At 45.1% G+C, this 20,000-nt stretch overlaps 32 non-coding genes across 32 annotated transcripts in view; 12 read left to right on the top strand and 20 right to left on the bottom strand.

Moving 5' to 3' along the window:
* The window catches only part of TRNAS-GCU (transfer RNA serine (anticodon GCU)), an 82-nt gene extending 28 nt beyond the window's left edge, over window positions 1-54 (top strand). Inside the window, exon 1 of the tRNA in view lies at window positions 1-54. This exon is cut by the window's left edge and continues 28 nt beyond it. This is a non-coding gene — a tRNA (tRNA-Ser).
* Window positions 55-1,407: 1,353 nt separating this feature from the next.
* On the bottom strand, window positions 1,408-1,479 carry TRNAW-CCA (transfer RNA tryptophan (anticodon CCA)). Its single transcript has one exon. It is a non-coding gene; the product is annotated as a tRNA-Trp (tRNA).
* Window positions 1,480-1,891: 412 nt separating this feature from the next.
* On the bottom strand, window positions 1,892-1,962 carry TRNAG-CCC (transfer RNA glycine (anticodon CCC)). Its single transcript has one exon. It is a non-coding gene; the product is annotated as a tRNA-Gly (tRNA).
* Window positions 1,963-2,112: 150 nt separating this feature from the next.
* Window positions 2,113-2,194, top strand: TRNAS-GCU (transfer RNA serine (anticodon GCU)). Its single transcript has one exon. It is a non-coding gene; the product is annotated as a tRNA-Ser (tRNA).
* Window positions 2,195-3,210: 1,016 nt separating this feature from the next.
* Window positions 3,211-3,283, bottom strand: TRNAM-CAU (transfer RNA methionine (anticodon CAU)). Its single transcript has one exon. It is a non-coding gene; the product is annotated as a tRNA-Met (tRNA).
* Window positions 3,284-3,423: 140 nt separating this feature from the next.
* Window positions 3,424-3,494, bottom strand: TRNAG-CCC (transfer RNA glycine (anticodon CCC)). Its single transcript has one exon. It is a non-coding gene; the product is annotated as a tRNA-Gly (tRNA).
* Window positions 3,495-3,644: 150 nt separating this feature from the next.
* TRNAS-GCU (transfer RNA serine (anticodon GCU)) lies at window positions 3,645-3,726 on the top strand. Its single transcript has one exon. It is a non-coding gene; the product is annotated as a tRNA-Ser (tRNA).
* A 1,016-nt stretch (window positions 3,727-4,742) lies between these two features.
* On the bottom strand, window positions 4,743-4,815 carry TRNAM-CAU (transfer RNA methionine (anticodon CAU)). The gene has a single exon. It is a non-coding gene; the product is annotated as a tRNA-Met (tRNA).
* A 140-nt stretch (window positions 4,816-4,955) lies between these two features.
* TRNAG-CCC (transfer RNA glycine (anticodon CCC)) lies at window positions 4,956-5,026 on the bottom strand. The gene has a single exon. It is a non-coding gene; the product is annotated as a tRNA-Gly (tRNA).
* Window positions 5,027-5,176: 150 nt separating this feature from the next.
* TRNAS-GCU (transfer RNA serine (anticodon GCU)) lies at window positions 5,177-5,258 on the top strand. Its single transcript has one exon. It is a non-coding gene; the product is annotated as a tRNA-Ser (tRNA).
* Window positions 5,259-6,605: 1,347 nt separating this feature from the next.
* On the bottom strand, window positions 6,606-6,677 carry TRNAW-CCA (transfer RNA tryptophan (anticodon CCA)). The gene has a single exon. It is a non-coding gene; the product is annotated as a tRNA-Trp (tRNA).
* A 412-nt stretch (window positions 6,678-7,089) lies between these two features.
* Window positions 7,090-7,160, bottom strand: TRNAG-CCC (transfer RNA glycine (anticodon CCC)). The gene has a single exon. It is a non-coding gene; the product is annotated as a tRNA-Gly (tRNA).
* A 150-nt stretch (window positions 7,161-7,310) lies between these two features.
* On the top strand, window positions 7,311-7,392 carry TRNAS-GCU (transfer RNA serine (anticodon GCU)). Its single transcript has one exon. It is a non-coding gene; the product is annotated as a tRNA-Ser (tRNA).
* A 1,353-nt stretch (window positions 7,393-8,745) lies between these two features.
* Window positions 8,746-8,817, bottom strand: TRNAW-CCA (transfer RNA tryptophan (anticodon CCA)). The gene has a single exon. It is a non-coding gene; the product is annotated as a tRNA-Trp (tRNA).
* A 412-nt stretch (window positions 8,818-9,229) lies between these two features.
* Window positions 9,230-9,300, bottom strand: TRNAG-CCC (transfer RNA glycine (anticodon CCC)). Its single transcript has one exon. It is a non-coding gene; the product is annotated as a tRNA-Gly (tRNA).
* A 150-nt stretch (window positions 9,301-9,450) lies between these two features.
* TRNAS-GCU (transfer RNA serine (anticodon GCU)) lies at window positions 9,451-9,532 on the top strand. The gene has a single exon. It is a non-coding gene; the product is annotated as a tRNA-Ser (tRNA).
* Window positions 9,533-10,548: 1,016 nt separating this feature from the next.
* TRNAM-CAU (transfer RNA methionine (anticodon CAU)) lies at window positions 10,549-10,621 on the bottom strand. Its single transcript has one exon. It is a non-coding gene; the product is annotated as a tRNA-Met (tRNA).
* Window positions 10,622-10,761: 140 nt separating this feature from the next.
* TRNAG-CCC (transfer RNA glycine (anticodon CCC)) lies at window positions 10,762-10,832 on the bottom strand. Its single transcript has one exon. It is a non-coding gene; the product is annotated as a tRNA-Gly (tRNA).
* A 150-nt stretch (window positions 10,833-10,982) lies between these two features.
* On the top strand, window positions 10,983-11,064 carry TRNAS-GCU (transfer RNA serine (anticodon GCU)). The gene has a single exon. It is a non-coding gene; the product is annotated as a tRNA-Ser (tRNA).
* A 1,016-nt stretch (window positions 11,065-12,080) lies between these two features.
* TRNAM-CAU (transfer RNA methionine (anticodon CAU)) lies at window positions 12,081-12,153 on the bottom strand. The gene has a single exon. It is a non-coding gene; the product is annotated as a tRNA-Met (tRNA).
* A 140-nt stretch (window positions 12,154-12,293) lies between these two features.
* TRNAG-CCC (transfer RNA glycine (anticodon CCC)) lies at window positions 12,294-12,364 on the bottom strand. The gene has a single exon. It is a non-coding gene; the product is annotated as a tRNA-Gly (tRNA).
* A 150-nt stretch (window positions 12,365-12,514) lies between these two features.
* On the top strand, window positions 12,515-12,596 carry TRNAS-GCU (transfer RNA serine (anticodon GCU)). Its single transcript has one exon. It is a non-coding gene; the product is annotated as a tRNA-Ser (tRNA).
* A 1,348-nt stretch (window positions 12,597-13,944) lies between these two features.
* Window positions 13,945-14,017, bottom strand: TRNAW-CCA (transfer RNA tryptophan (anticodon CCA)). Its single transcript has one exon. It is a non-coding gene; the product is annotated as a tRNA-Trp (tRNA).
* A 416-nt stretch (window positions 14,018-14,433) lies between these two features.
* On the bottom strand, window positions 14,434-14,504 carry TRNAG-CCC (transfer RNA glycine (anticodon CCC)). Its single transcript has one exon. It is a non-coding gene; the product is annotated as a tRNA-Gly (tRNA).
* A 150-nt stretch (window positions 14,505-14,654) lies between these two features.
* Window positions 14,655-14,737, top strand: TRNAS-GCU (transfer RNA serine (anticodon GCU)). Its single transcript has one exon. It is a non-coding gene; the product is annotated as a tRNA-Ser (tRNA).
* A 1,351-nt stretch (window positions 14,738-16,088) lies between these two features.
* Window positions 16,089-16,160, bottom strand: TRNAW-CCA (transfer RNA tryptophan (anticodon CCA)). Its single transcript has one exon. It is a non-coding gene; the product is annotated as a tRNA-Trp (tRNA).
* Window positions 16,161-16,794: 634 nt separating this feature from the next.
* TRNAS-GCU (transfer RNA serine (anticodon GCU)) lies at window positions 16,795-16,877 on the top strand. Its single transcript has one exon. It is a non-coding gene; the product is annotated as a tRNA-Ser (tRNA).
* A 1,234-nt stretch (window positions 16,878-18,111) lies between these two features.
* On the bottom strand, window positions 18,112-18,183 carry TRNAG-CCC (transfer RNA glycine (anticodon CCC)). The gene has a single exon. It is a non-coding gene; the product is annotated as a tRNA-Gly (tRNA).
* Window positions 18,184-18,337: 154 nt separating this feature from the next.
* On the top strand, window positions 18,338-18,421 carry TRNAS-GCU (transfer RNA serine (anticodon GCU)). The gene has a single exon. It is a non-coding gene; the product is annotated as a tRNA-Ser (tRNA).
* A 747-nt stretch (window positions 18,422-19,168) lies between these two features.
* Window positions 19,169-19,242, bottom strand: TRNAW-CCA (transfer RNA tryptophan (anticodon CCA)). The gene has a single exon. It is a non-coding gene; the product is annotated as a tRNA-Trp (tRNA).
* Window positions 19,243-19,654: 412 nt separating this feature from the next.
* On the bottom strand, window positions 19,655-19,727 carry TRNAG-CCC (transfer RNA glycine (anticodon CCC)). Its single transcript has one exon. It is a non-coding gene; the product is annotated as a tRNA-Gly (tRNA).
* Window positions 19,728-19,876: 149 nt separating this feature from the next.
* Window positions 19,877-19,959, top strand: TRNAS-GCU (transfer RNA serine (anticodon GCU)). The gene has a single exon. It is a non-coding gene; the product is annotated as a tRNA-Ser (tRNA).
* The last annotated feature ends 41 nt before the right edge of the window (window positions 19,960-20,000 follow it).

Raw genomic sequence — 20,000 nt, 5'->3', positions numbered from 1 at the left:
GGACTGCTAATCCATTGTGCTCTGCACGCGTGGGTTCGAATCCCATCCTCGTCGCTTGCTTTTCTGCTCTTTATGGCTTCTGTTGCTAAAGTTCTTGTCACATTCCAGATAATGCATTTCTGGGGAACCTCCCTGGATGGGCTACATGAAGGTCTCTCTGTGTTAATAGGCAGTGGTTGGGGTGGGGGCAAACATCACTCCCCTGCCTGATGAAAATGTAAACTAACCCGGGGAAGCGTTATTAAAGAGTATTCTTGACAGCTTCCCAGTCCAGAGAGGGAAGGGAGGACAGCAGTTACATCGGGATGTCTTTGGAGCAGAGCCCGCTTTATGTAGTGTTTGGGTATGTCGATTGCCTGACAGTTGTAGTTTTGTCATCACCCTTACTGTGAGAAGCACTGAGTGAATTGGTGATACATGAAAAAAGACCACAACAACGGTATATAGATATATACTATAATATAATATATATGCTTTTTATAATGGGAGACAAGAGGACATCTTTGAAGGGGCGATAGGAGCACACCAATGGAAAAAGAGAGGTTAAAAGATTGCTAAGGGGATAGGGTCAAAAGGGTAGGTGGTGATCAGACAAGAGGACATTAGCAGCTGAGAGGGGTGGCCCAACATCACTCCCCTATGCTCAGATGTTATTCCTGCTCCAGTATCACCACTTTACTTGTCACTTTCCAGATAATGCATTTCTGGGGAACCTCCCTGGATGGGCTACATGAAGGTCTCTCTGTGTTAATAGGCAGGGGTTGGGGTTGGGGTTGGGGTTGGGGTTGGGGTTGGGGCAAACATCACTCCCCTGCCTAATGAAAATGTAAACTAACCCGGGGAAGCGTTATTAAAGAGTATTCTTGACAGCTTCCCAGTCCAGAGAGGGGAGGGAAGGGAGGACAGCAGTTACATCGGGATGTCTTTTGAGCAGAGCCCGCTTTATCTAGTGTTTGGGTTTGTCGATTGTCTGACAGTTGTAGTTTTGTCATCACCCTTACTGTGAGAAGCACTGAGTGAATTGGTGATACATGAAAAAAGACCACAACAACGGTATATAGATATATACTATAATATAATATATATGCTTTTTATAATGGGAGACAAGAGGACATCTTTGAAGGGGCGATAGGAGCACACCAATGGAAAAAGAGAGGTTAAAAGATTGCTAAGGGGATAGGGTCAAAAGGGTAGGTGGTGATCAGACAAGAGGACATTAGCAGCTGAGAGGGGTGGCCCAACATCACTCCCCTATGCTCAGATGTTATTCCTGCTCCAGTATCACCACTTTATACAATAAGATGCTTATCTTTGTCTTTTTTCTTCATTGAAAGCATTACTGTTTCACGAGATGACCCCTTCAATACTAAGGTAATGTCTCTAGTTTTCATACAAAAAAAACACAAATGACCCCGACGTGATTTGAACACGCAACCTTCTGATCTGGAGTCAGACGCGCTACCGTTGCGCCACGAGGTCAGACGCTCTTGAGGTTTTAAAATGTCTTTAAATACAAGGCCCACCTTTCTAGTCTTGCAATAGTATAGTTCGCATAGGCTCACAGTTCTTCCACTGAACCACCAATGCATTTGCGACACCGAGCTTGAAAACACGACAAGCGGTTGATGGGGAATCAATAAGTGAGTTGATTATACGTGTAGCTGTTAAAAAAAATGCGTGCCCTGTGTGAGGATCGTACTCACGACATTCAGATTATGAGACTGATACGCTACCTACTGCGCTAACAAGGCAAATTCTTCCAGGGTTCTGTTGTTTAAGCTCTTCATACGTAATGCATTGCAACATAGCAAAGAAGAATTTCCTTCAGAATGGGTAAAACGCACCTCGCTTTTCCGGAGACCTGACTTACCAATGCTCTGAAAAAGAAGCTTGCACTGGCCAGGAATCGAACCCGGGTCTCCCGCGTGGGAGGCGAGAATTCTACCACTGAACCACCAATGCAGCTGTAACACGAGACTTGGAAATCCATAGGGATTCCAGTGGTCCGACAGAAAATGATGGAAGCGGTGGTTGGGAGATCAATTAGTTAGTCCTAGATGTAATGTAAGTTCACATGGACAAAGAGTGAGCCAACAGCAGTGCATTCATCTTGACGAGGTGGCCGAGTGGTTAAGGCGATGGACTGCTAATCCATTGTGCTCTGCACGCGTGGGTTCGAATCCCATCCTCGTCGCTTGCTTTTCTGCTCTTTATGGCTTCTGTTGCTAAAGTTCTTGTCACATTCCAGATAATGCATTTCTGGGGAACCTCCCTGGATGGGCTACATGAAGGTCTCTCTGTGTTAATAGGCAGTGGTTGGGGTGGGGGCAAACATCACTCCCCTGCCTGATGAAAATGTAAACTAACCCGGGGAAGCGTTATTAAAGAGTATTCTTGACAGCTTCCCAGTCCAGAGAGGGAAGGGAGGACAGCAGTTACATCGGGATGTCTTTGGAGCAGAGCCCGCTTTATGTAGTGTTTGGGTATGTCGATTGCCTGACAGTTGTAGTTTTGTCATCACCCTTACTGTGAGAAGCACTGAGTGAATTGGTGATACATGAAAAAAGACCACAACAAAGGTATATAGATATATACTATAATATAATATATATGCTTTTTATAATGGGAGACAAGAGGACATCTTTGAAGGGGCGATAGGAGCACACCAATGGAAAAAGAGAGGTTAAAAGATTGCTAAGGGGATAGGGTCAAAAGGGTAGGTGGTGATCAGACAAGAGGACATTAGCAGCTGAGAGGGGTGGCCCAACATCACTCCCCTATGCTCAGATGTTATTCCTGCTCCAGTATCACCACTTTATACAATAAAATGCTTATCTTTGTCTTTTCTCTTTTTTCTTCATTGAAAGCATTACTGTTTCACGAGATGACCCCTTCAATACTAAGGTAATGTCTCTAGTTTTCATACAAAAAAACGCAAATGACCCCGACGTGATTTGAACACGCAACCTTCTGATTTGGAGTCAGCCGTGCTACCGTTGCGCCATGAGGTCAGATGCTCGTGAGGTTTTAAAATGTCTTTAAATACAAGGCCCACCTTTCTAGTCTTGCAATAGTATAGTTCGCATAGGCTCACAGTTCTTCCACTGAACCACCAATGCATTTGCGACACCGAGCTTGAAAACACGACAAGCGGTTGATGGGGAATCAATAAGTGAGTTGATTATACGTGTAGCTGTAAAAAAAAATGCGTGCCCTGTGTGAGGATCGAACTCACGACCTTCAGATTATGAGACTGATACGCTACCTACTGCGCTAACAAGGCAAATTCTTCCAGGCTTCTGTTGTTTAAGCTCTTCATACGTAATGCATTGCAACATAGCAAAGAAGAATTTCCTTCAGAATGGGTAAAACGCACCTCGCTTTTCCGGAGACCTGACTTACCAATGCTCTGAAAAAGAAGCTTGCACTGGCCAGGAATCGAACCCGGGTCTCCCGCGTGGGAGGCGAGAATTCTACCACTGAACCACCAATGCAGCTGTAACACGAGACTTGGAAATCCATAGGGATTCCAGTGGTCCGACAGAAAATGATGGAAGCGGTGGTTGGGAGATCAATTAGTTAGTCCTAGATGTAATGTAAGTTCACATGGACAAAGAGTGAGCCAACAGCAGTGCATTCATCTTGACGAGGTGGCCGAGTGGTTAAGGCGATGGACTGCTAATCCATTGTGCTCTGCACGCGTGGGTTCGAATCCCATCCTCGTCGCTTGCTTTTCTGCTCTTTATGGCTTCTGTTGCTAAAGTTCTTGTCACATTCCAGATAATGCATTTCTGGGGAACCTCCCTGGATGGGCTACATGAAGGTCTCTCTGTGTTAATAGGCAGTGGTTGGGGTGGGGGCAAACATCACTCCCCTGCCTGATGAAAATGTAAACTAACCCGGGGAAGCGTTATTAAAGAGTATTCTTGACAGCTTCCCAGTCCAGAGAGGGAAGGGAGGACAGCAGTTACATCGGGATGTCTTTGGAGCAGAGCCCGCTTTATGTAGTGTTTGGGTATGTCGATTGCCTGACAGTTGTAGTTTTGTCATCACCCTTACTGTGAGAAGCACTGAGTGAATTGGTGATACATGAAAAAAGACCACAACAAAGGTATATAGATATATACTATAATATAATATATATGCTTTTTATAATGGGAGACAAGAGGACATCTTTGAAGGGGCGATAGGAGCACACCAATGGAAAAAGAGAGGTTAAAAGATTGCTAAGGGGATAGGGTCAAAAGGGTAGGTGGTGATCAGACAAGAGGACATTAGCAGCTGAGAGGGGTGGCCCAACATCACTCCCCTATGCTCAGATGTTATTCCTGCTCCAGTATCACCACTTTATACAATAAAATGCTTATCTTTGTCTTTTCTCTTTTTTCTTCATTGAAAGCATTACTGTTTCACGAGATGACCCCTTCAATACTAAGGTAATGTCTCTAGTTTTCATACAAAAAAACGCAAATGACCCCGACGTGATTTGAACACGCAACCTTCTGATTTGGAGTCAGCCGTGCTACCGTTGCGCCATGAGGTCAGATGCTCGTGAGGTTTTAAAATGTCTTTAAATACAAGGCCCACCTTTCTAGTCTTGCAATAGTATAGTTCGCATAGGCTCACAGTTCTTCCACTGAACCACCAATGCATTTGCGACACCGAGCTTGAAAACACGACAAGCGGTTGATGGGGAATCAATAAGTGAGTTGATTATACGTGTAGCTGTAAAAAAAAATGCGTGCCCTGTGTGAGGATCGAACTCACGACCTTCAGATTATGAGACTGATACGCTACCTACTGCGCTAACAAGGCAAATTCTTCCAGGCTTCTGTTGTTTAAGCTCTTCATACGTAATGCATTGCAACATAGCAAAGAAGAATTTCCTTCAGAATGGGTAAAACGCACCTCGCTTTTCCGGAGACCTGACTTACCAATGCTCTGAAAAAGAAGCTTGCACTGGCCAGGAATCGAACCCGGGTCTCCCACGTGGGAGGCGAGAATTCTACCACTGAACCACCAATGCAGCTGTAACACAAGACTTGGAAATCCATAGGGATTCCAGTGGTCCGACAGAAAATGATGGAAGCGGTGGTTGGGAGATCAATTAGTTAGTCCTAGATGTAATGTAAGTTCACATGGACAAAGAGTGAGCCAACAGCAGTGCATTCATCTTGACGAGGTGGCCGAGTGGTTAAGGCGATGGACTGCTAATCCATTGTGCTCTGCACGCGTGGGTTCGAATCCCATCCTCGTCGCTTGCTTTTCTGCTCTTTATGGCTTCTGTTGCTAAAGTTCTTGTCACATTCCAGATAATGCATTTCTGGGGAACCTCCCTGGATGGGCTACATGAAGGTCTCTCTGTGTTAATAGGCAGTGGTTGGGGTGGGGGCAAACATCACTCCCCTGCCTGATGAAAATGTAAACTAACCCGGGGAAGCGTTATTAAAGAGTATTCTTGACAGCTTCCCAGTCCAGAGAGGGAAGGGAGGACAGCAGTTACATCGGGATGTCTTTGGAGCAGAGCCCGCTTTATGTAGTGTTTGGGTATGTCGATTGCCTGACAGTTGTAGTTTTGTCATCACCCTTACTGTGAGAAGCACTGAGTGAATTGGTGATACATGAAAAAAGACCACAACAACGGTATATAGATATATACTATAATATAATATATATGCTTTTTATAATGGGAGACAAGAGGACATCTTTGAAGGGGCGATAGGAGCACACCAATGGAAAAAGAGAGGTTAAAAGATTGCTAAGGGGATAGGGTCAAAAGGGTAGGTGGTGATCAGACAAGAGGACATTAGCAGCTGAGAGGGGTGGCCCAACATCACTCCCCTATGCTCAGATGTTATTCCTGCTCCAGTATCACCACTTTACTTGTCACTTTCCAGATAATGCATTTCTGGGGAACCTCCCTGGATGGGCTACATGAAGGTCTCTCTGTGTTAATAGGCAGGGGTTGGGGTTGGGGTTGGGGTTGGGGTTGGGGCAAACATCACTCCCCTGCCTAATGAAAATGTAAACTAACCCGGGGAAGCGTTATTAAAGAGTATTCTTGACAGCTTCCCAGTCCAGAGAGGGGAGGGAAGGGAGGACAGCAGTTACATCGGGATGTCTTTTGAGCAGAGCCCGCTTTATCTAGTGTTTGGGTTTGTCGATTGTCTGACAGTTGTAGTTTTGTCATCACCCTTACTGTGAGAAGCACTGAGTGAATTGGTGATACATGAAAAAAGACCACAACAACGGTATATAGATATATACTATAATATAATATATATGCTTTTTATAATGGGAGACAAGAGGACATCTTTGAAGGGGCGATAGGAGCACACCAATGGAAAAAGAGAGGTTAAAAGATTGCTAAGGGGATAGGGTCAAAAGGGTAGGTGGTGATCAGACAAGAGGACATTAGCAGCTGAGAGGGGTGGCCCAACATCACTCCCCTATGCTCAGATGTTATTCCTGCTCCAGTATCACCACTTTATACAATAAGATGCTTATCTTTGTCTTTTTTCTTCATTGAAAGCATTACTGTTTCACGAGATGACCCCTTCAATACTAAGGTAATGTCTCTAGTTTTCATACAAAAAAAACGCAAATGACCCCGACGTGATTTGAACACGCAACCTTCTGATCTGGAGTCAGACGCGCTACCGTTGCGCCACGAGGTCAGACGCTCTTGAGGTTTTAAAATGTCTTTAAATACAAGGCCCACCTTTCTAGTCTTGCAATAGTATAGTTCGCATAGGCTCACAGTTCTTCCACTGAACCACCAATGCATTTGCGACACCGAGCTTGAAAACACGACAAGCGGTTGATGGGGAATCAATAAGTGAGTTGATTATACGTGTAGCTGTTAAAAAAAATGCGTGCCCTGTGTGAGGATCGTACTCACGACATTCAGATTATGAGACTGATACGCTACCTACTGCGCTAACAAGGCAAATTCTTCCAGGGTTCTGTTGTTTAAGCTCTTCATACGTAATGCATTGCAACATAGCAAAGAAGAATTTCCTTCAGAATGGGTAAAACGCACCTCGCTTTTCCGGAGACCTGACTTACCAATGCTCTGAAAAAGAAGCTTGCACTGGCCAGGAATCGAACCCGGGTCTCCCGCGTGGGAGGCGAGAATTCTACCACTGAACCACCAATGCAGCTGTAACACGAGACTTGGAAATCCATAGGGATTCCAGTGGTCCGACAGAAAATGATGGAAGCGGTGGTTGGGAGATCAATTAGTTAGTCCTAGATGTAATGTAAGTTCACATGGACAAAGAGTGAGCCAACAGCAGTGCATTCATCTTGACGAGGTGGCCGAGTGGTTAAGGCGATGGACTGCTAATCCATTGTGCTCTGCACGCGTGGGTTCGAATCCCATCCTCGTCGCTTGCTTTTCTGCTCTTTATGGCTTCTGTTGCTAAAGTTCTTGTCACATTCCAGATAATGCATTTCTGGGGAACCTCCCTGGATGGGCTACATGAAGGTCTCTCTGTGTTAATAGGCAGTGGTTGGGGTGGGGGCAAACATCACTCCCCTGCCTGATGAAAATGTAAACTAACCCGGGGAAGCGTTATTAAAGAGTATTCTTGACAGCTTCCCAGTCCAGAGAGGGAAGGGAGGACAGCAGTTACATCGGGATGTCTTTGGAGCAGAGCCCGCTTTATGTAGTGTTTGGGTATGTCGATTGCCTGACAGTTGTAGTTTTGTCATCACCCTTACTGTGAGAAGCACTGAGTGAATTGGTGATACATGAAAAAAGACCACAACAACGGTATATAGATATATACTATAATATAATATATATGCTTTTTATAATGGGAGACAAGAGGACATCTTTGAAGGGGCGATAGGAGCACACCAATGGAAAAAGAGAGGTTAAAAGATTGCTAAGGGGATAGGGTCAAAAGGGTAGGTGGTGATCAGACAAGAGGACATTAGCAGCTGAGAGGGGTGGCCCAACATCACTCCCCTATGCTCAGATGTTATTCCTGCTCCAGTATCACCACTTTACTTGTCACTTTCCAGATAATGCATTTCTGGGGAACCTCCCTGGATGGGCTACATGAAGGTCTCTCTGTGTTAATAGGCAGGGGTTGGGGTTGGGGTTGGGGTTGGGGTTGGGGTTGGGGCAAACATCACTCCCCTGCCTAATGAAAATGTAAACTAACCCGGGGAAGCGTTATTAAAGAGTATTCTTGACAGCTTCCCAGTCCAGAGAGGGGAGGGAAGGGAGGACAGCAGTTACATCGGGATGTCTTTTGAGCAGAGCCCGCTTTATCTAGTGTTTGGGTTTGTCGATTGTCTGACAGTTGTAGTTTTGTCATCACCCTTACTGTGAGAAGCACTGAGTGAATTGGTGATACATGAAAAAAGACCACAACAACGGTATATAGATATATACTATAATATAATATATATGCTTTTTATAATGGGAGACAAGAGGACATCTTTGAAGGGGCGATAGGAGCACACCAATGGAAAAAGAGAGGTTAAAAGATTGCTAAGGGGATAGGGTCAAAAGGGTAGGTGGTGATCAGACAAGAGGACATTAGCAGCTGAGAGGGGTGGCCCAACATCACTCCCCTATGCTCAGATGTTATTCCTGCTCCAGTATCACCACTTTATACAATAAGATGCTTATCTTTGTCTTTTTTCTTCATTGAAAGCATTACTGTTTCACGAGATGACCCCTTCAATACTAAGGTAATGTCTCTAGTTTTCATACAAAAAAAACGCAAATGACCCCGACGTGATTTGAACACGCAACCTTCTGATCTGGAGTCAGACGCGCTACCGTTGCGCCACGAGGTCAGACGCTCTTGAGGTTTTAAAATGTCTTTAAATACAAGGCCCACCTTTCTAGTCTTGCAATAGTATAGTTCGCATAGGCTCACAGTTCTTCCACTGAACCACCAATGCATTTGCGACACCGAGCTTGAAAACACGACAAGCGGTTGATGGGGAATCAATAAGTGAGTTGATTATACGTGTAGCTGTTAAAAAAAATGCGTGCCCTGTGTGAGGATCGTACTCACGACATTCAGATTATGAGACTGATACGCTACCTACTGCGCTAACAAGGCAAATTCTTCCAGGGTTCTGTTGTTTAAGCTCTTCATACGTAATGCATTGCAACATAGCAAAGAAGAATTTCCTTCAGAATGGGTAAAACGCACCTCGCTTTTCCGGAGACCTGACTTACCAATGCTCTGAAAAAGAAGCTTGCACTGGCCAGGAATCGAACCCGGGTCTCCCGCGTGGGAGGCGAGAATTCTACCACTGAACCACCAATGCAGCCGTAACACGAGACTTGGAAATCCATAGGGATTCCAGTGGTCCGACAGAAAATGATGGAAGCGGTGGTTGGGAGATCAATTAGTTAGTCCTAGATGTAATGTAAGTTCACATGGACAAAGAGTGAGCCAACAGCAGTGCATTCATCTTGACGAGGTGGCCGAGTGGTTAAGGCGATGGACTGCTAATCCATTGTGCTCTGCACGCGTGGGTTCGAATCCCATCCTCGTCGCTTGCTTTTCTGCTCTTTATGGCTTCTGTTGCTAAAGTTCTTGTCACATTCCAGATAATGCATTTCTGGGGAACCTCCCTGGATGGGCTACATGAAGGTCTCTCTGTGTTAATAGGCAGTGGTTGGGGTGGGGGCAAACATCGCTCCCCTGCCTGATGAAAATGTAAACTAACCCGGGGAAGCGTTATTAAAGAGTATTCTTGACAGCTTCCCAGTCCAGAGAGGGAAGGGAGGACAGCAGTTACATCGGGATGTCTTTGGAGCAGAGCCCGCTTTATGTAGTGTTTGGGTATGTCGATTGCCTGACAGTTGTAGTTTTGTCATCACCCTTACTGTGAGAAGCACTGAGTGAATTGGTGATACATGAAAAAAGACCACAACAAAGGTATATAGATATATACTATAATATAATATATATGCTTTTTATAATGGGAGACAAGAGGACATCTTTGAAGGGGCGATAGGAGCACACCAATGGAAAAAGAGAGGTTAAAAGATTGCTAAGGGGATAGGGTCAAAAGGGTAGGTGGTGATCAGACAAGAGGACATTAGCAGCTGAGAGGGGTGGCCCAACATCACTCCCCTATGCTCAGATGTTATTCCTGCTCCAGTATCACCACTTTATACAATAAAATGCTTATCTTTGTCTTTTCTCTTTTTTCTTCATTGAAAGCATTACTGTTTCACGAGATGACCCCTTCAATACTAAGGTAATGTCTCTAGTTTTCATACAAAAAAACGCAAATGACCCCGACGTGATTTGAACACGCAACCTTCTGATTTGGAGTCAGCCATGCTACCGTTGCGCCATGAGGTCAGATGCTCGTGAGGTTTTAAAATGTCTTTAAATACAAGGCCCACCTTTCTAGTCTTGCAATAGTATAGTTCGCATAGGCTCACAGTTCTTCCACTGAACCACCAATGCATTTGCGACACCGAGCTTGAAAACACGACAAGCGGTTGATGGGGAATCAATAAGTGAGTTGATTATACGTGTAGCTGTAAAAAAAAATGCGTGCCCTGTGTGAGGATCGAACTCACGACCTTCAGATTATGAGATTGATACGCTACCTACTGCGCTAACAAGGCAAATTCTTCCAGGCTTCTGTTGTTTAAGCTCTTCATACGTAATGCATTGCAACATAGCAAAGAAGAATTTCCTTCAGAATGGGTAAAACGCACCTCGCTTTTCCGGAGACCTGACTTACCAATGCTCTGAAAAAGAAGCTTGCACTGGCCAGGAATCGAACCCGGGTCTCCCGCGTGGGAGGCGAGAATTCTACCACTGAACCACCAATGCAGCTGTAACACGAGACTTGGAAATCCATAGGGATTCCAGTGGTCCGACAGAAAATGATGGAAGCGGTGGTTGGGAGATCAATTAGTTAGTCCTAGATGTAATGTAAGTTCACATGGACAAAGAGTGAGCCAACAGCAGTGCATTCATCTTGACGAGGTGGCCGAGTGGTTAAGGCGATGGACTGCTAATCCATTGTGCTCTGCACGCGTGGGTTCGAATCCCATCCTCGTCGCTTGCTTTTCTGCTCTTTATGGCTTCTGTTGCTAAAGTTCTTGTCACATTCCAGATAATGCATTTCTGGGGAACCTCCCTGGATGGGCTACATGAAGGTCTCTCTGTGTTAATAGGCAGTGGTTGGGGTGGGGGCAAACATCACTCCCCTGCCTGATGAAAATGTAAACTAACCCGGGGAAGCGTTATTAAAGAGTATTCTTGACAGCTTCCCAGTCCAGAGAGGGAAGGGAGGACAGCAGTTACATCGGGATGTCTTTGGAGCAGAGCCCGCTTTATGTAGTGTTTGGGTATGTCGATTGCCTGACAGTTGTAGTTTTGTCATCACCCTTACTGTGAGAAGCACTGAGTGAATTGGTGATACATGAAAAAAGACCACAACAAAGGTATATAGATATATACTATAATATAATATATATGCTTTTTATAATGGGAGACAAGAGGACATCTTTGAAGGGGCGATAGGAGCACACCAATGGAAAAAGAGAGGTTAAAAGATTGCTAAGGGGATAGGGTCAAAAGGGTAGGTGGTGATCAGACAAGAGGACATTAGCAGCTGAGAGGGGTGGCCCAACATCACTCCCCTATGCTCAGATGTTATTCCTGCTCCAGTATCACCACTTTATACAATAAAATGCTTATCTTTGTCTTTTCTCTTTTTTCTTCATTGAAAGCATTACTGTTTCACGAGATGACCCCTTCAATACTAAGGTAATGTCTCTAGTTTTCATACAAAAAAACGCAAATGACCCCGACGTGATTTGAACACGCAACCTTCTGATTTGGAGTCAGCCGTGCTACCGTTGCGCCATGAGGTCAGATGCTCGTGAGGTTTTAAAATGTCTTTAAATACAAGGCCCACCTTTCTAGTCTTGCAATAGTATAGTTCGCATAGGCTCACAGTTCTTCCACTGAACCACCAATGCATTTGCGACACCGAGCTTGAAAACACGACAAGCGGTTGATGGGGAATCAATAAGTGAGTTGATTATACGTGTAGCTGTAAAAAAAAATGCGTGCCCTGTGTGAGGATCGAACTCACGACCTTCAGATTATGAGACTGATACGCTACCTACTGCGCTAACAAGGCAAATTCTTCCAGGCTTCTGTTGTTTAAGCTCTTCATACGTAATGCATTGCAACATAGCAAAGAAGAATTTCCTTCAGAATGGGTAAAACGCACCTCGCTTTTCCGGAGACCTGACTTACCAATGCTCTGAAAAAGAAGCTTGCACTGGCCAGGAATCGAACCCGGGTCTCCCACGTGGGAGGCGAGAATTCTACCACTGAACCACCAATGCAGCTGTAACACAAGACTTGGAAATCCATAGGGATTCCAGTGGTCCGACAGAAAATGATGGAAGCGGTGGTTGGGAGATCAATTAGTTAGTCCTAGATGTAATGTAAGTTCACATGGACAAAGAGTGAGCCAACAGCAGTGCATTCATCTTGACGAGGTGGCCGAGTGGTTAAGGCGATGGACTGCTAATCCATTGTGCTCTGCACGCGTGGGTTCGAATCCCATCCTCGTCGCTTGCTTTTCTGCTCTTTATGGCTTCTGTTGCTAAAGTTCTTGTCACATTCCAGATAATGCATTTCTGGGGAACCTCCCTGGATGGGCTACATGAAGGTCTCTCTGTGTTAATAGGCAGTGGTTGGGGTGGGGGCAAACATCACTCCCCTGCCTGATGAAAATGTAAACTAACCCGGGGAAGCGTTATTAAAGAGTATTCTTGACAGCTTCCCAGTCCAGAGAGGGAAGGGAGGACAGCAGTTACATCGGGATGTCTTTGGAGCAGAGCCCGCTTTATGTAGTGTTTGGGTATGTCGATTGCCTGACAGTTGTAGTTTTGTCATCACCCTTACTGTGAGAAGCACTGAGTGAATTGGTGATACATGAAAAAAGACCACAACAACGGTATATAGATATATACTATAATATAATATATATGCTTTTTATAATGGGAGACAAGAGGACATCTTTGAAGGGGCGATAGGAGCACACCAATGGAAAAAGAGAGGTTAAAAGATTGCTAAGGGGATAGGGTCAAAAGGGTAGGTGGTGATCAGACAAGAGGACATTAGCAGCTGAGAGGGGTGGCCCAACATCACTCCCCTATGCTCAGATGTTATTCCTGCTCCAGTATCACCACTTTACTTGTCACTTTCCAGATAATGCATTTCTGGGGAACCTCCCTGGATGGGCTACATGAAGGTCTCTCTGTGTTAATAGGCAGGGGTTGGGGTTGGGGTTGGGGTTGGGGTTGGGGCAAACATCACTCCCCTGCCTAATGAAAATGTAAACTAACCCGGGGAAGCGTTATTAAAGAGTATTCTTGACAGCTTCCCAGTCCAGAGAGGGGAGGGAAGGGAGGACAGCAGTTACATCGGGATGTCTTTTGAGCAGAGCCCGCTTTATCTAGTGTTTGGGTTTGTCGATTGTCTGACAGTTGTAGTTTTGTCATCACCCTTACTGTGAGAAGCACTGAGTGAATTGGTGATACATGAAAAAAGACCACAACAACGGTATATAGATATATACTATAATATAATATATATGCTTTTTATAATGGGAGACAAGAGGACATCTTTGAAGGGGCGATAGGAGCACACCAATGGAAAAAGAGAGGTTAAAAGATTGCTAAGGGGATAGGGTCAAAAGGGTAGGTGGTGATCAGACAAGAGGACATTAGCAGCTGAGAGGGGTGGCCCAACATCACTCCCCCTATGCTCAGATGTTATTCCTGCTCCAGTATCACCACTTTATACAATAAGATGCTTATCTTTGTCTTTTTTCTTCATTGAAAGCATTACTGTTTCACGAGATGACCCCTTCAATACTAAGGTAATGTCTCTAGTTTTCATACAAAAAAAACGCAAATGACCCCGACGTGATTTTGAACACGCAACCTTCTGATCTGGAGTCAGACGCGCTACCGTTGCGCCACGAGGTCAGACGCTCTTGAGGTTTTAAAATGTCTTTAAATACAAGGCCCACCTTTCTAGTCTTGCAATAGTATAGTTCGCATAGGCTCACAGTTCTTCCACTGAACCACCAATGCATTTGCGACACCGAGCTTGAAAACACGGACAAGCGGGTTGATGGGGAATCAATAAGTGAGTTGATTATACGTGTAGCTGTTAAAAAAAATGCGTGCCCTGTGTGAGGATCGTACTCACGACATTCAGATTATGAGACTGATAACGCTACCTACTGCGCTAACAAGGCAAATTCTTCCAGGGTTCTGTTGTTTAAGCTCTTCATACGTAATGCATTGCAACATAGCAAAGAAGAATTTCCTTCAGAATGGGTAAAACGCACCTCGCTTTTCCGGGAGACCTGACTTACCAATGCTCTGAAAAAGAAGCTTGCACTGGCCAGGAATCGAACCCGGGTCTCCCGCGTGGGAGGCGAGAATTCTACCACTGAACCACCAATGCAGCTGTAACACGAGACTTGGAAATCCATAGGGATTCCAGTGGTCCGACAGAAAATGATGGAAGCGGTGGTTGGGAGATCAATTAGTTAGTCCTAGATGTAATGTAAGTTCACATGGACAAAGAGTGAGCCAACAGCAGTGCATTCATCTTGACGAGGTGGCCGAGTGGGTTAAGGCGATGGACTGCTAATCCATTGTGCTCTGCACGCGTGGGTTCGAATCCCATCCTCGTCGCTTGCTTTTCTGCTCTTTATGGCTTCTGTTGCTAAAGTTCTTGTCACATTCCAGATAATGCATTTCTGGGGAACCTCCCTGGATGGGCTACATGAAGGTCTCTCTGTGTTAATAGGCAGTGGTTGGGGTTGGGGGCAAACATCACTCCCCTGCCTGATGAAAATGTAAACTAACCCGGGGGAAGCGTTATTAAAGAGTATTCTTGACAGCTTCCCAGTCCAGAGAGGGAAGGGAGGACAGCAGTTACATCGGGATGTCTTTGGAGCAGAGCCCGCTTTATGTAGTGTTTGGGTATGTCGATTGCCTGACAGTTGTAGTTTTGTCATCACCCTTACTGTGAGAAGCACTGAGTGTGATACATGAAAAAAGACCACAACAACGGTATATAGATATATACTATAATATAATATATATGCTTTTTATAATGGGAGACAAGAGGACATCTTTGAAGGGGCGATAGGAGCACACAATGGAAAAAGAGAGGTTAAAAGATTGCTAAGTGGGATAGGGTCAAAAGGGTAGGTGGTGATCAGACAAGAGGACATTAGCAGCTGAGAGGGGTGGCCCAACATCACTCCCCTATGCTCAGATGTTATTCCTGCTCCAGTATCACCACTTACTTGTCACTTTCCAGATAATGCATTTCTGGGGAACCTCCCTGGATGGGCTACATGAAGGTCTCTCTGTGTTAATAGGCAGGGGTTGGGGTTGGGGTTGGGGTTGGGGTTGGGGTTGGGGCAAACATCACTCCCCTGCCTAATGAAAATGTAAACTAACCCGGGGAAGCGTTATTTAAAGAGTATTCTTGACAGCTTCCCAGTCCAGAGAGGGGAGGGAAGGGAGGACCAGCAGTTACATCGGGATGTCTTTTGAGCAGAGCCCGCTTTATCTAGTGTTTGGGTTTGTCGATTGTCTGACAGTTGTAGTTTTGTTCATCACCCTTACTGTGAGAAGCACTGAGTGAATTGGTGATACATGAAAAAAGACCACAACAACGGTATATAGATATATACTATAATATAATATATATGCTTTTTATAACTGGGAGACAAGAGGACATCTTTGAAGGGGCGATAGGAGCACACCAATGGAAAAGAGAGGTTAAAAGATTGCTAAGGGATAGGGTCAAAAGGGTAGGTGGTGATCAGACAAGAGGACCATTAGCAGCTGAGAGGGGTGGCCCCAACATCACTCCCCTATGCTCAGATGTTATTCCTGCTCCAGTATCACCACTTTATACAATAAGATGCTTATCTTTGTCTTTTTTCTTCATTGAAAGCATTACTGTTTCACGAGATGACCCCTTCATACTAAGGTAATGTCTCTAGTTTTCATACAAAAAAAACGCAAATGACCCCGACGTGATTTGAACACGCAACCTTCTGATCTGGAGTCAGACGCGCTACCGTTGCGCCACGAGGTCAGACGCTCTTGAGGTTTTAAAATGTCTTTAAATACAAGGCCCACCTTTCTAGTCTTGCAATAGTATAGTTCGCATAGGCTCACAGTTCTTCCACTGAACCACCAATGCATTTGCGACACCGAGCTTGAAAACACGACAAGCGGTTGATGGGGAATCAATAAGTGAGTTGATTATACGTGTAGCTGTTAAAAAAATGCGTGCCCTGTGTGAGGATCGTACTCACGACATTCAGATTATGAGACTGATACGCTACCTACTGCGCCTAACAAGGCAAATTCTTCCAGGGTTCTGTTGTTTAAGCTCTTCATACGTAATGCATTGCAACATAGCAAAGAAGAATTTCCTTCAGAATGGGGTAAAACGCACCTCGCTTTTCCGGAGGACCTGACTTACCAATGCTCTGAAAAGAAGCTTGCCTGGCCAGAATCGAACCCCGGGTCTCCCGCGTGGGAGGCGAGAATTCTACCACTGAACCACCAATGCAGCCGTAACACGAGACTTGGAAATCCATATGGGATTCCAGTGGTCCGACAGAAAATGATGGAAGCGGTGGTTGGGAGATCAATTAGTTAGTCCTAGATGTAATGTAAGTTCACATGGACAAAGAGTGAGCCAACAGCAGTGCATTCATCTTGACGAGGTGGCCGAGTGGTTAAGGCGATGGACTGCTAATCCATTGTGCTCATGCACGCGTGGTTCGAATCCCATTCCTCGTCGCTTGCTTTTCTGCTCTTTATGGCTTCTGTTGCTAAAGTTCTTGTCACATTCCAGATAATGCATTTCTGGGGAACCTCCCTGGATGGGCTACATGAAGGTCTATCTGTGTTAATAGGCAGTGGTTGGGGTGGGGGCAAACATCGCTCCCCTGCCTGATGAAAATGTAAACTAAACCCGGGGAAGCGTTATTAAAGAGTATTCTTGACAGCTTCCCAGTCCAGAGAGGGAAGGGAGGACAGCAGTTACATCGGGATGTCTTTGGAGCAGAGCCCGCTTTATGTAGTGTTTGGGTATGTCGATTGCCTGACAGTTGTAGTTTTGTCATCACCCTTACTGTGAGAAGCACTGAGTGAATTGGTGATACCATGAAAAAAGACCACAAACAAAGGTATATAGATATATACTATAATATAATATATATGCTTTTTATAATGGGAGACAAGAGGACATCTTTGAAGGGGCGATAGGAGCACACCAATGGAAAAAGAGAGGTTAAAAGATTGCTAAGGGGATAGGGTCAAAAGGGTAGGTGGTGATCAGACAAGAGGACATTAGCAGCTGAGAGGGGTGGCCCAACATCACTCCCCTATGCTCAGATGCTATTCCTGCTCCAGTATCACCACCTTTATACAATAAAATGCTTATCTTTGTCTTTTCTCTTTTTTCTTCATTGAAAGCATTACTGTTTCACGAGATGACCCCTTCAATACTAAGGTAATGTCTCTAGTTTTCATACAAAAAAACGCAAATGACCCCGACGTGATTTGAACACGCAACCCTTCTGATTTGGAGTCAGCCATGCTACCGTCGCGCCATGAGGTCAGATGCTCGTGAGGTTTTAAATGTCTTTAAATACAAGGCCCACCTTTCTAGTCTTGCAATAGTATAGTTCGCATAGGCTCACAGTTCTTTCCACTGAACCACCAATGCATTTGCGACACCGAGCTTGAAAACACGACAAGCGGTTGATGGGGAATCAATAAGTGAGTTGATTATACGTGTAGCTGTAAAAAAAATGCGTGCCCTGTGTGAGGATCGAACTCACGACCTTCAGACTATGAGATTGATACGCTACCTACTGCGCTAACAAGGCAAATTCTTCCAGGCTTCTGTTTGTTTAAGCTCTTCATACGTAATGCATTGCAACATAGCAAAGAAGAATTTCCTTCAGAATGGGTAAAACGCACCTCGCTTTTCCGGAGACCTGACTTACCAATGCTCTGAAAAAGAAGCTTGCACTGGCCAGGAATCGAACCCGGGTCTCCCGCGTGGGAGGCGAGAATTCTACCACTGAAACCACCAATGCAGCTGTAACACGAGACTTGGAAATCCATAGGGATTCCAGTGGTCCGACAGAAAATGATGGAAGCGGTGGTTGGGAGCATCAATTAGTTTAGTCCTAGATGTAATGTAAGTTCACATGGACAAAGAGTGAGCCAACAGCAGTGAGCATTCATCTTGACGAGTGTGGCCCGAGTGGTTAAGGCGATGGACTGCTAATCCAGTGTGCTCTGCACGCGTGGGTTCGAATCCCATCCTCGTCGCTTGCTTTTCTGCTCTTTATGGCTTCTGTTGCTAAAGTTCTTGTCACATTCCAGATAATGCATTTCTGGGGGAACCTCCCTGGATGGAGCTTACATGAAGGTCTCTCTCGTGTTAATAGGCAGTGGTTGGGGTGGGGGCAAACATCACTCCCCCTGCCTGATGAAAAATGTAAACTAACCCGGGGAAGCGTTATTAAAGAAGTATTCTTGACAGCTTCCCAGTCCAGAGAGGGAAGGGAGGACAGCAGTTACATCGGGATGTCTTTGGAGCAGAGCCCGCTTTATGTAGTGTTTGGGTATGTCGATTGCCTGACAGTTGTAGTTTTGTCATCACCCTTACTGTGAGACAGCACTGAGTGAATTGGTGATACATGAACAAAGACCACAACAACGGTATATAGATATATACTATAATATAATATATATGCTTTTTATAATGGGAGACAAGAGGACATCTTTGAAGGGGCGATAGGAGCACACCAATGGAAAAAGAGAGGTTAAAAGATTGCTAAGGGGATAGGTCAAAAGGGTAGGTGGTGATCAGACAAGAGGACATTAGCAGCTGAGAGGGGTGGCCCAACATCACTCCCCTATGCCTCAGATGTTATTCCTGCTCCAGTATCACCACTTTATACAATAAGATGCTTATCTTTGTCTTTTTCTTCATTGAAAGCACTTACTGTTTCACGAGATGACCCCTTCAATACTAAGGTAATGTCTCTAGTTTTCATACAAAAAAAACGCAAATGACCCCGACGTGATTTGAACACGCAACCTTCTGATCTGGAGTCAGACGCGCCTACCGTTGCCGCCACGAGGTCAGACGCTCTTGAGGTTTTAAAATGTCTTTAAATACAAGGCCCACCTTTCTAGTCTTGCAATAGTATAGTTCGCATAGGCTCACAGTTCTTCCACTGAACCACCAATGCATTTGCGACACCGAGCTTGAAAACACGACAAGCGGTTGATGGGGAATCAATAAGTGAGTTGATTATACGTGTAGCTGTTAAAAAAAATGCGTGCCCTGTGTGAGGATCGTACTCACGACATTCAGATTATGAGACTGATACGCTACCTACTGCGCTAACAAGGCAAATTCTTCCAGGGTTCTGTTGTTTAAGCTCTTCATACGTAATGCATTGCAACATAGCAAAGAAGAATTTCCTTCAGAATGGGTAAAACGCACCTCGCTTTTCCGGAGACCTGACTTACCAATGCTCTGAAAAAGAAGCTTGCAACTGGCCAGGAATCGAACCCCGGGTCTCCCGCGTGGGAGGCGAGAATTCTACCACTGAACCACCAATGCAGCTGTAACACGAGACTTGGAAATCCATAGGATTCCAGTGGTCCGACAGAAAATGATGGAAGCGGTGGTTGGGAGATCAATTAGTTAGTCCTAGATGTAATGTAAGTTCACATGGACAAAGAGTGAGCCAACAGCAGTGCATTCATCTTAACGAGGTGGCCGAGTGGTTAAGGCGATGGACTGCTAATCCATTGTGCTCTGCACGCGTGGGTTCGAATCCCCATCCTCGTCGCTTGCTTTTCTGCCTCTTTATGGCTTCTGTTGCTAAAGTTC

This window comes from Sceloporus occidentalis, unplaced genomic scaffold, assembly GCF_023333645.1.
Source record: "Sceloporus occidentalis isolate IW3139 unplaced genomic scaffold, rSceOcc1.0.p SCAF_440, whole genome shotgun sequence".
NCBI classification, from domain to species: domain Eukaryota; kingdom Metazoa; phylum Chordata; class Lepidosauria; order Squamata; family Phrynosomatidae; genus Sceloporus; species Sceloporus occidentalis.
Note: the sequence above shows the minus strand (reverse complement) of the source record. Positions and strands in the feature narration are given on the sequence as shown.